The sequence below is a fragment of the Lynx rufus genome, unplaced genomic scaffold, assembly GCF_022079265.1.
Source record: "Lynx rufus isolate CCGP_SWC_20201006 ecotype Redwood Valley unplaced genomic scaffold, mLynRuf1.p SCAF_29, whole genome shotgun sequence".
Lineage (NCBI taxonomy): Eukaryota > Metazoa > Chordata > Mammalia > Carnivora > Felidae > Lynx > Lynx rufus.
The window spans coordinates 5,512,426-5,524,369 of NW_025814844.1; the positions used below are offsets into that span (position 1 = coordinate 5,512,426).

At 49.4% G+C, this 11,944-nt stretch overlaps 1 long non-coding RNA gene across 1 annotated transcript; it reads right to left on the reverse strand.

The window, feature by feature from the left end:
• Positions 1-1,988: 1,988 nt before the first annotated feature.
• On the reverse strand, positions 1,989-7,027 carry LOC124519866 (uncharacterized). Its single transcript, XR_006964208.1, has 3 exons — positions 6,671-7,027; positions 2,886-3,344; positions 1,989-2,134 (listed from the first exon to the last, which is right to left on the reverse strand). It is a non-coding gene; the product is annotated as an uncharacterized LOC124519866 (long non-coding RNA).
• Between the last annotated feature and the right edge of the window lie 4,917 nt (positions 7,028-11,944).

Below are 11,944 nucleotides of genomic sequence, written 5' to 3' on the forward strand. Positions count from 1 at the left end.
GTCTTCCTGGTGAGTAGGAGGACTAAAGAAATTATGAAGGTGAAAGTCTCTATCAACTGGCAGGCACCTTACAAATGCCGATATGCATAGTCAAACCTTCAACCAACCTGTGGACACAGGAATATCAAAGAGCATCCTTATCCATTTCCAAGTGACACTGAGACACAGGGGATCCAAGTAAGTTAAGTTACCTCAATGGTTGATGCTAGATAAAGCTACGAAAGTCTGCTCCTCAGGGTGCCTGAGTGGCTCAGCCGGTTGACCATCTGACTCTTGATCTCGGTTCAGGTCATGACCTCACGTGTTTTGGGTTCGAGTAGAGCGTTGAGCTCTGCGCTGACAGTGTGGAACCTGCTTGGGATTCTCTCTCTCCCTCTCACTTTCTGCCTCTCCTGTGCACTTGCTCTCTCTCTCTCAAAATAAATAAAAACTTTTACAAAATTATAAACAGAAAGAAAGAAAGAAAGAAAGAAAGAAAGAAAGAAAGAAAGAAGGAAGTCTGCTCATCTCCTGGCCCTGACCTTCAGACTCTGCCCCTGGGGCTCCACATGACAGGAGACAGCTAGCTAAGACCTTCAAGAAACACCAGAACATCCCAGCTCTGGGAGACACATGTGATCTTATGATGGTGCTTTATAACATAAATTTTAAGTACAAATACCACTGCCTTTCAGCCCGTCCTTTGTACCCCCTGCGTATCTGGGCAGAAGATGAGCGATGGTGTGCCCCCTACCCTAAATTTGACACCTTCAGCCATTGGAGGTACTCATTGGATGTCAGGATTCTCTCAGATAGTCTGGATTTGGGACCTTAAAGGTCACCTAGTTCAACCCTGTCCTTATGAAAATGAGGAACGTATGTGCTAAAGAAGTGATATGATTTACTGAATGCCCATGATCTATTGGCCCTGGGGACTTCAAAGTAGTTACTGCATGTGGCAGTAAAGAAATAAGAATAAGCATGAAATTCTAATTTATGAATTCTTTTGAGGACACAGATGGGAGGAAAATGCAGGAGTGCTCTTTATCAAGCGCTGCTGCCCATGGCAACATGATAGTGTCTCTTGACTAATGAGGACTTTGGGGGAAGTTACCATTTAATACAAATGTGAGTCGTAGTCTGCCTTGGGTCTTCGGGCAGAGTTCTCTTTCGATTCTGCCCCAAGGCCAGATGGCAGGATTGTGGCTGCAAAAAGATTAAATAAAATGCATGTCTTACTCAAGGACAAAGAAATTGAGCGCATCTCAAAGGCCTCTCATTAGGCTCTTCTCTCTACTCCCACCCCATTGTAAGTTACTACAAAGACCATCCCAGTACATTTAAGACACTGCGCCAAAGTGACAACCCAGCCCTGGAACAACTGTCTAGGGCACACCGTCTGAACGTGAGCTAATGAGGTGGAGTACCGAGCCCATCATAAATTGAAATACAATATTGGTAGATGCCCTCTCCAGGGAGGCTTCTAAAAATAAAGCTCAGGGAGCAGCGCAAACGTTCTGCTGAGGTAGCAGAGAGGGGCCTAGGGCATTGTGTGGCCTCTGTGTGAGCAGGAGTCCGTGATCAAATGGATGGAGCTGGACGTCACCAGCCACATATGAAACCGACTCTCCCTTGGAGCTTCAGAGTAGGTAGTGAGGACGTGGAACAACAAAGGTTCCGTGTGCAAAGATGGGGGGGCTTGAAGTGTAAGATCCGGAGGCCCAACCCTCTTCAATCTTTGCTTTTTCCTTGGTATCCTCCTAATTACTATTTTCTACATCATCAGCACTAGATTTACCTTTGCCCCGCAAGAGAACAGAGTGTGTTTCCTTGTGCCCACAGAAATACCAAGCTGAAAGATTTGAGAAGGTAAAGAGAAATGAAATTGAATGGAAATCAACGTATACCTGTTGTGCTAGGTACTGGTTATACAAAGCCCATGGGAAACTCAGTAACTTAGTCATCTTGCGTATAAAGTGTAGTCAATGGAAATTAATACTTACCTTGCATAGTTGAAAAGGACAAGAGATGGTGACTCCGAAGAACTTGATTCTCAACACCTGGAAGCTGTCAAGGTGCAGGCTTGCCCTTGAGAACACCACAAATCAGAGCCTCTACTCTCTGGGTCTTTGTACAACCTCCTTTCCACGTACACCTAGGGAAAAGGGCACTGCACACAGGGTGTCCTCAGGCAGCAAAGCTGCACAGACCTTCTGAAGGACAGTCAGCATCGACCCAGGACCCAAATGGAGGAACTGACCAGGTCTGCTCTGCATCTGCCATTACAGTGCTGGGGGGGGAGGTGAAAATTTCCCGAATGCACCTGACCGTCTGAGCAATGGTCTGGTTGGTAGGTAGATAGATGCTTCCTGAGCTGAGCGTTGAGTAGCACAAAGTGGACCCCCTGTGGCCCACAGACCTGCCGTTCTCACAGGGCTTAGTGGATCCATTCTCATTACAAGTAGCTGAACCTTGCTTCAGTCTCCCCAGCATTGCAATGTCCAGTTAATGAGTCAGGTGCAATTATACATCACAGGCAAGTGTCAGAGCCTCTTCCTTCATTTGTCTGGACAAGGAAATGTTACTCCCTAATGAATGGTCACTTACGTATAAACTCAAGTCAGTTTAACATGGATCTGGGCCAGGCACACACAAGGCATGGAACCATGCTCTCCACAGGCTGAGAAGTCACAAACGCTGCACTCGTGGAAAGCTACATATAGTGCAAGAGAGCTACGATAGCAGGCAAATATCATTAAAAAAAATACAGAACAAAACTGGGAAAGACTTCATGTAGGAGGGGACATGTCATGTTGACCCAGGGGACCAGAGCAATTCCCAGTTGTACCAGGATTTGATTTTTCATTTATTAAATCAACCACAATTTCTGAGCTCATGGTACGTACCCACCAACACGTTAGAGCTGTGGGTATTCTTGCAGACAGGATCGGAGAGAGAACCCGGGTCTGTGCTGGTCAGTTGGACATCCCATTTCTAGAAAAGGATCACCTGAACAAAGACCTTCTGTGGATGCTCCGATCCTGGGCTCATCCTCAGATCCCAAATTCCCTTTACTTTCTTTTTTAATCCAGAGTTCAAGGCCATGTGGCCACCACAAAACACTTTTTTCAGTCCGCTCTTTAAGATCCCATCCTGGAAGTACTGGGAGTGAATGCCTCAGCGGTCTCAGCTCCCTGCCACGCCGGGCCCGAGTCCCAGGAGCCCCTTGTGCTGACAAAATCACCAGTTGTGGTTTCAAGCCACAGTTGTGCAAGCCGTCATTTTCCCTTCTCAGATTGCTAGGTTCTGTTCTCATACGCATGCCAGGCTCATGAAGCTGTGCAAGGCTCAGGAAGTGAATTCCTCTGTAGGGAAGTGATTTATAATGTTACAGCTGTAGGCCCACACACTGTCAGAATAAATCTAGTTCAATTTTTTCCAAGTTCCTCTTCACCATTTATCTTTCCTTTGTTTCCTCTCCCTGCCTTGTCCAATCCATCCTAACACACACACACACACACACACACACACACAGGCACGCATGCACGCACACGTGCGTGCAAGGCCCACAGCCCCTCCATTTCATTCTCATGTCCCAGGGCCGGGGTCGGATCCCCTTCTGGGGCCACATCCCCATTTCTGTGGTCCTACTCACTGGCTGGCCAAGCCCGGGGCTTGGGACCCAGCTGGAAAGCCTAGCTCAAAATGTCAACCTCAAAAGTGACTCCAATAGTGAGGGTCTTCAGATGGGATGGATATGGTCCATGCGCTGGCAGCCAGGCCAAGCCAGCTGAAGTCAGCAGAACCTTCCTGGGAGTCTCTGTCCAAATGGTACCACTAATAATCAAGAAAGGTAGCTAATAAGCAAGCACGGTGTGTTGCTTTCAGATGGCAGAAGCAGACCCAGGTATCTTGCAGCCGTTCCAGCAACCTCCAAGAACCACAGTGCCATACACAGTAAAGTGAAATCTGGTTGTCCACCCTGGGGCGGCGTGGGGGGCGGGGGGAGGTGTCTGTGCCTTTGACTTTAGGATAAGCGATGGGTCAATGTGAGGAACGGTTATGTGACTCGGCATTACATCTCCTTCTACTGTGCAATTCTGCCTCCCTGTTTTCAACAGGTTGGGGGAAGGTAAACAGCTAATCTCAAGGTACTTTTCCTCCTGCCCCTTCTTTTTCTTGTAGACTTAAGAAAACATCTACACCACTTTCAGAGTGGTTCTTAAGCTACTTGCCCTGGCCCTCGCCAGGGCACCAGCCCTGCCCCTCTGTGTCTCTTGCAGGAAGCAAAAGCAGGAGCATTTGCCCACACAGTTTCAACGGCCTGTATTCTGGCCCCAGATCAGAAACTTGGAACGACGGGGTTTTTAATTCTACCCTGCTTGTTGGATTTCTTGGAGTCTCCTTGGATTTCCCTCCACAGTGTCAGCCAGGAAGGAAGAGCTGCCGCACTGTTCTCCCAAAACTTGGGTCAGTTCAGATGCCCTCCCCGTCTCTGGCTTTTGATGGTAAAGTCAAAAGAGAGAAATGTACTGAATTCTGTCTGTACCAATTCCAACAAATGTTATGAATAGGTAATCATCTGCTCCCAGCAAGAAAACGCCTCCTTGAGAGGGAAGCGGACACGTTGAAACAGAGGCGGGAGGAAATGCCTTGGCAGACAGGCCACAGGCGGGTCAAGACTGCAAGGATGTATCAAACCGGATGAGTCTCTGAGGCGGAGGGAGAGTTGACACCCCACTGCTGTAGGTCCAGGCAGCTCTTTAGAACTACACAGGAGCTTGATTCGTCTTGATCTACTTATCAGATTTCACTTAAACTTATTAAAATCAGGTTTGTCCATTTGAAAACCATCAAGTCTCGTGGTTGGACAAGGCTTCTCTCTGATGCTTACAAATGGGATGGTCATCAAAACTCCATCCCCTCGAAGAGATCTGCTGGAGGGGGTCCCTCATGCTGAGGCAGCACCACTTAGTGTCCTGGCCCGGGCATGTGCCCCCAAACGGCCCAGTGGCCCTTCAGCTCTCTTCATCAAGAACCAATCACAGGCCTCCCCCGGTTTCCCTTGCAGCGTGGTTTGGGATGCCCACATGGATCGGTTCTTCTCCTCTCATGGAGCCCCCATTCACTATGACCCCTTTAAGGAGAAGTGTCCCTGGCAGACCCCAGCTGTAAGCCACGGGGGGCCCAACTAAGCCAGAATCAGACGATCACAACTCTCCTTCCAAAATTACACTCTTGGGGCACCCGGGTGGCTCAGTCGGTTGGGCATCCGACTTCAGCTCGGGTCATGATCTCGTAGTTCCTGGGTTCGAGCCCCGTGTCAGGTTCTATGCTAACAGCTCAGAGCCTGGAGCCTGCTTCAGATTCTCTGTCTCCCTCTCTCATTGCCCCTGCCCTGCTCACACTCTGTCCCTCTCTCTCTCTCAAAAATAAATAAACGCTTAAAAAATAATAACAAAATAAATACATAAATATAAATACAGTACTGAATATTAACTTTATTCTCAACCAACCTTTAGCCTGTCTTATTCCTGTACCCGCTAAATCCCATTACCAGACCCTGGACTTCTGCAAATCGTTTTCTGGACCTACAGGCTGGGCCTTTTGTTTGCCGGGTATTTTCACTTAAAAGGAGACAGCTAAACCACAAATCACTTAGGGCACACCCATCCACATCCTTCTAATGTTTCCTCAGAACCAACAACAAAAAAATCCAGCAGGAGAACAAGAACCATCAAGTTGAAATGAAGACCAGACCACATTTCATGTAGACAATTACTGGCCTATGAATTTTAGTCAATTATTAATTCAAGCCCCTTGGTATCCGGGCAGCCTGAAAGAATGAAGGCATCTATCAAAGCAAGTTGCTCGGGTGACAATGACCGTGGGGCCACCCTCTCGCTCTGGCCCTCTCCGGGGTCGAGACATGCACTGCTGCAGCTCATGGGCCTCCGGGTGTTGGTGAGGCTGGGGGAAAGCCCCGCAAATCAGTGATCTCCCGCCCAGACCAACTCGTCCCCGGGCTCCCCCACCACGAGTGGGCTCCCACACTAGATTCTGTCACCAGAAAGTATCAGCACGATCACCGGGTTGTCCCGCTGCAGGTGTTAAGGACAAGCTTCCATTTCCTCCTTGATTTCCAGTCTCTAAATTGCACTGGTAGGAAGAGAGGAAGAGGAGGGAAGGGGAAGGCAAAAAAAGGAAGAGAAAAGAAGAGGGAGAGGCTAGTCGCAAATATGAGCCTGGCACCTCTTTAAAAAAATGGACAGAACTACGTACAGAAGCACTTGCATTTTGTAGGAGAGCAAGCTTGTAAGAGGGGTAATAGGATACTCACTGACCCCCTGACTTGGGAGAAGGAAAAAGCCTCCCCTTCCCAGATGCACTGGCAGAGGACGTCCTAGGACATCAAGCCACCGGGGAAGGAGTCCGACGCCCTGAACACAGAAGGTCGAACAGGAGGGTCATCCGCAGAGGCTCTGACTGAAGCGAGCCTGAGCGACAAGCCCTCCCTGAAACAAATACTGGCTCTCGCTCACTGTCAAGGGTGAACCAGAGTTCTTGCCTGCTAGCTGGGCTTATAAATTGATCGCCAAAGATCGTTCTTCCCGATGACCCTCTTTCCCCCTCCTGGGGGTTTTATAAATCACTTTTAATTGCCAGCCCTCACGTCCTCCTTTGGACTCACTTCTTTTACGTGGCTTTTCGTTAAAAGGAAAGCCGAGCACGCTGAGAAGCAGTTTGAGTTTCTCCCCGAACGTTTCCATGACTTTGTCGTTGTTATGACTCTGATGTGGGGGCTGTGTTGGCCAGAGGCACCAACTCCACTTACACACAGCTGGCAAATGAAAACAATATCAGCACATCTCCGCTGCACAGCAGGCTTTTATACGGTGATGCTTCATATTTTACTGCAGTTTCCTTTGGAAATGCTCAAAGCAACGACATCTGTTTCCTTTCATTGGGATTGTTATGTTCCTCCAGCCAAAAAAAAGGAGAGGATAGAGTTCATTAATTCAGCGTAGTAATCATTACAACGTCCACATAAATTTTGTCGGGTTTGGTGCTTTTAAATAGGGAAGCGTCCACCACCCTCGTCCCCTCCCTCTTTCTTAGTTAAGATGACATAAAACTGGTAAGCCTCAGGGCGACACTCCAGAGGTCTTGCGACCACAAACACTCACCACAGGCTCCAAAGGAAGGTGACATTCCCGGACTGCACCCCTCCCCTCCCTGGGGCCCATCAACGACCCTGGGAATGCACCGGGAGGTGCTCACACTGCGTGCGGTGGGTCAAATCACCACGGACAGAGGGGGGTTTAGACAGCCCCACATTTTATTCCTTGAAGAAGGTAAAAATCTGCCACAGACAAGCAGGGGCAGAAGAGGGGAGTACAAGCAGTCAGCGCCAAGACATGAAAATCCGTACAACGTTAAGAAATTTGGACTTCTTCCTAAATGTGTGGAACCCGCTGGAAGTTTTCATCAGAGGAGTGACTTGATAATGTGCATTTTTAAAAGATCCCTCTAGCTGCCGTTTGGAGAATGGATTGGAAACTACTAATACCTGGCACAGCCACCCAGGAGGCAGACACCGCGACCTGTGTGAGAGCTGATGGTAGCCCGGGTGTGGGGGACACAGTGGGTAAAGGGACACAGGCACAGACTCCAGAGGCATTCGGGACATAGAATTTGTAGGGCGTGGCGACCGGTCGGATGGCGGGAAGTCAAGGAAAACGTAGAAGTCAAGGGTGACTGGGTGGAGAGAGGTTGCACTCCCTTGAGACAGGAAATAGTCAAGGAGTGGGTTATGGATGAAGGATAAAAGCCTCGATTTGGGACATGCTGAGTTTGAGGCATCCATACACGCTGCATGGAGAGGAGCACTGGGGTGGATTATGCACACCCAGAACGCAGGACAAAGAACGAGACTAGACGCTTAGATTTGAGTCGTCAGAGGACACAGGTAACACTTCAGACCGTGGGAAGAGAAACAATCAATCAGCAGAACGTGTAGGATGGGAAGAGAGGAGAAAGCAGGACATAACCCCCAAGAAGCTCGACATCAAGGGGAGAGCTGAGGAAGAGACCCGCAAGGAGACCGACGGGAAGAAAAACCAGAAGAGGGTCCTCTGTGTCATAAAAGCTGAGGAAATGTGTCAGGGAAGGCAGAGATGACCAGCAGTGTCATTGGTGCTGTAGCCACAAGATGGTCATCGGTGGCCTTGTTGAGAACCGTGTCGGTGGTGGGGCGCCTGGGTGGCTCAGTCGGTTGAGCGTCCGACTTCGGCTCAGGTCATGATCTCACGGTTCGTGGGTTCAAGCCCCACGTCGGGCTCTGCGCTGACAGCTCAGAGCCTGGAGCCTGCTTGGGATTCTGTGTCTCCCTCTCTCTCTCTGCCCCTCCCCTACTCACGCTCACTCTGTCTCTCTCTGTCTCTCTCTCTCAAAAATAAACATTAAAAAATTAAAAAAAAAAAAAAAAAAGAACCGTGTTGGTGGCAACAGAATCAGGAAATGAATGAGATGTGAGGAGAGCAGACGAACTCTCAAGAAGTTTGGCCATGAAGGGAAGGAGCCTGTAGTCGGGGGGGGGGGCATTTTTGTTGAACTTGTGAATGAGACCTAAGCAAGTATGAATACAGATGGGAAGGCGCCCTAGAAGGAGCTGGAAGGCACAAGTGGGGAGGAATAACCAACCATAAAGAGAAGTCCCTGTGGAGACGAGAAGGGAGAGGAGCCGCCCCACCTCCTCCACAGCAGCAGGAGCTCTCAAGAGAACAGCCGAGGAAGAAGGAACGTTGTAGATTTGGTAGCAGAAAGTTCTCAAACTTCTCTCCCATAGTTTCTGTTTGCTCTGAGAGTGAGAAGGGAGGAAGTGGGGGGTCAGAGATTCGAGAAGAGTGTAGAGATGTTAACATAGCTGAAGGGAGGGAATTCCTACAGCCCCGACCTGAGGAGACCAGTGAAGCGAGGAAGGAAAGAAGGTAGCACCCAGGGAAGCCGGGCCTCACGGCTTCTGGGCTGCAGTCCTCTGAGGGCAAGATGCCGGTTATATACTGTACTATTCATCCCGCCATTTACTCTCTACTGACACCAACAGACGGAGGTCCTACTGAGAACCAGGCCTATTCGGAGCCACCAGGCAAACAGTAATGATGGCATAAAGCAGTGTAGCCCAGGGCACTGGCTCAGATTCATCTCAGTTGTCTGCTCAGCTTTTCCCTGAGCATCTTCAGGATTGTCCTTGGGTGAGAAACTCAAAACCTTTTTTTTTTTCTTTTGAACATGCTTATTCGGGCTTTGATTCTGTGTTCCTCCAAATAGATTAGCTTGGTGGTTATGCCAGAATTTGAACAAGCTGAAGAACAATGGGCCGACTGACTTTGACTTTCCTAAGCTTTCAGGATATGTGAGGGGTCTGAAGCCCGTGAAAGCAGCAGACCTACAGTGAGGCTGACCTTATGGTGACCTCCTGGCTCACCTGCCCTGGAGCTGAGTGGACATTTCAGAATGAATGATAATGACTTTCTGTTTAAATGGGTCGTGTCACCTTGCGCGTCAGCCCCTTCCATGCGGTACCCTAGGATGGATTCTGTTTTGCGGGCAGAGACGTGACTTTGAAGTGAAATGAAGCAACTGACTGACATGAGTTCTCAAACATAAGTAACCCAGCAAGCTCAGGTGGGCTGGGACTGAGGTGTGAGCTCAGGGAGGCCAACATGGCGGATTGATTGGGACCCTGGCTCAGAACATCACCACGGAGAGCTCCGTAATGGTCCCATGCTTGTATCATTAAGCAAAGCTACAAGCCACCCTGTGCCTCAGTTCCCTCCTTTGTAAAATCAGGATTAAAAAAAAAAACAACAAAAAACAAAAAGGGGCGTATCTACCGCACAGGGTTGTCGTATAGATTAAATGAGTTAATATTTCCATGAAGCGTTTAGAATAGTGCCCGGCACGTTGAAAATGCTAAGTAAACAGTATTCTTTTTTTCCATCACAAAATCAAAGTTGGTCAAAGGGACAGGGGATTGGGATGGGGAGGAACCACCGTCCCTTCCCCACTCAGAGGGTAAGTTATGAGGAATGGAAAAAGTGACCGTAAGGTCAGTACCTTCTGTCAACCCCTACGTGAGACCATGTCCTTCACTCCTGCCAGGAACTCCGTGTCAGGGCCCACGTGTCCGAGAGAGGGCCTGTGTCACCCCAACACTCTCCTCTGTGCCATGCAGACAACTCAGGGAGCCTCCAGCACTCCACTGTGAGTTGTTCTGACAGAAAAGCTGAGGTAACAGGAGGGCCTTAGCCACTTGGGAAGAGATTACTGAAGTCAAGGGGAAGTTGTAGAAAGGTGACTTTCCAAACCAAAGTGGGGGAAAGTGGTCTAAAGACAACACAGGAAACATGAAATCAAGGCTACCCCCCAGGTCGAGGGTGTGCAAACCCCCAGGGAAGCGTCCCGGGCCGGCTCTGCCTCACTCTCCCCAGAGGAGAGGCCAACCCTCACCCTCACCGCACAACTCCTCTTGCTTCAAAAGGCCTGTAAATTAATTCAGGGTGTTACAAAATCACAAACCCCATTTAAAAGCCATGTTTAAGAAATACAGAGAAACCTCAGAGAGCGCGCCGACAGCGTAAGAAGGCCCTGGACTGACTGCCAGGGACGATTTCCCCCTTTGCGCCCTCCATGCCTCCATCCCCGCCCTCCATTCGATTTGTTTCCAAACTGCCTGGGGACGGTGGTGGGTTGGGCTGCGTTTCCTTGACCGGCCAACCCAGGGTCATCGGCTACAACATTGTGACTGATATTTTGAACCCTGAAAGAGAAATAGACACTCTGTGGCATTTGCCTTCTCTGATCGCATGGATTAAAAAAGCAACCAGAATCTGGGGCGGGCAGGAAGGAAGCGTTGTTGACAGAGGACAGAGTACGTCTGCGTGATGCGAAAGCCAGGCTCCAATGGGGGTCCGTTCCTACTCTTACTGCCTTATATCTGCTCCTGCAATCTCAAACCTGCTTTACAGAAACTCACTTCCTGCCAATTAAGAGGACAAGAAAGTTCGTAAGAAGGAATTTCTTCACAGTTGTGATGAGCTTTTGCCTCGACGATTCTCAACAACTTACCTGTAGAAAAAAAAACATATTGATGTGTGTGTGTGTGTGTGTGTTGGGGGGATGCTGTTATTCATCGTGGCCAAGTGGGCTTAGAGACCACACACTTCAAAGCAACCCTGTCCCTAGGGAATAGGGCCCACTGTCGTCTCCCCTGGCTGTCCCGAGTGAGGCTCCTCAGTGGCCAAGCCCGGGCATGAGGAGTGGAAAGCAGATTGACCGTGGGAGGGGACAGCGAAGTCACACCTGGCAAAAGGTGGTGAGGGAAGGAGCCGGCACGCTTTTCATGCCCCGAGGCAATGTGGCAATTCATCACACCCAGGGGACGGGTGAAGCTGTCCCTCCAGTGAAACAGTCCTGGGTTGGAACAGCGTCCATGAGAACAAAAGGCCTGTGTTTGCGCTCCAGGGTTTTGTTTGCTCAGAGAAAGAGCCCAAGTGGACCCCGACAATTTGTCTGTCTGCGCTCCTGCCGCTCTAAATGCACCTTCAGAGATAAACAGCGGGCACCTTGTTGGTAACGTTGGTGAATTGGGGGGTGAAATCCAGCTTTATTTTTCCTCCCTGTGTTTAATAGCTCTGTGGTATCTAAAAGGCGGCAGAAATAACACTTACAACAAAGGTAAGCTTGATGCCATTAACCAAGTCAACAAAATGTCTAGAATGGTCTGGACCATTCTAGACGGAACAAAGGAAACATTCCCCAGGTGGCATTCTTTTTATACAAAATAAACCTGGCAAAGACGGCATGCCAGCTCCATGTGGTGGAGGGTGATCATGTGGGCTCTAAGGTGTGCTGGCTTGTCCCTGAAGCCACTCCAGTGGGCCCTTCGTGGACGCCTCAGCCA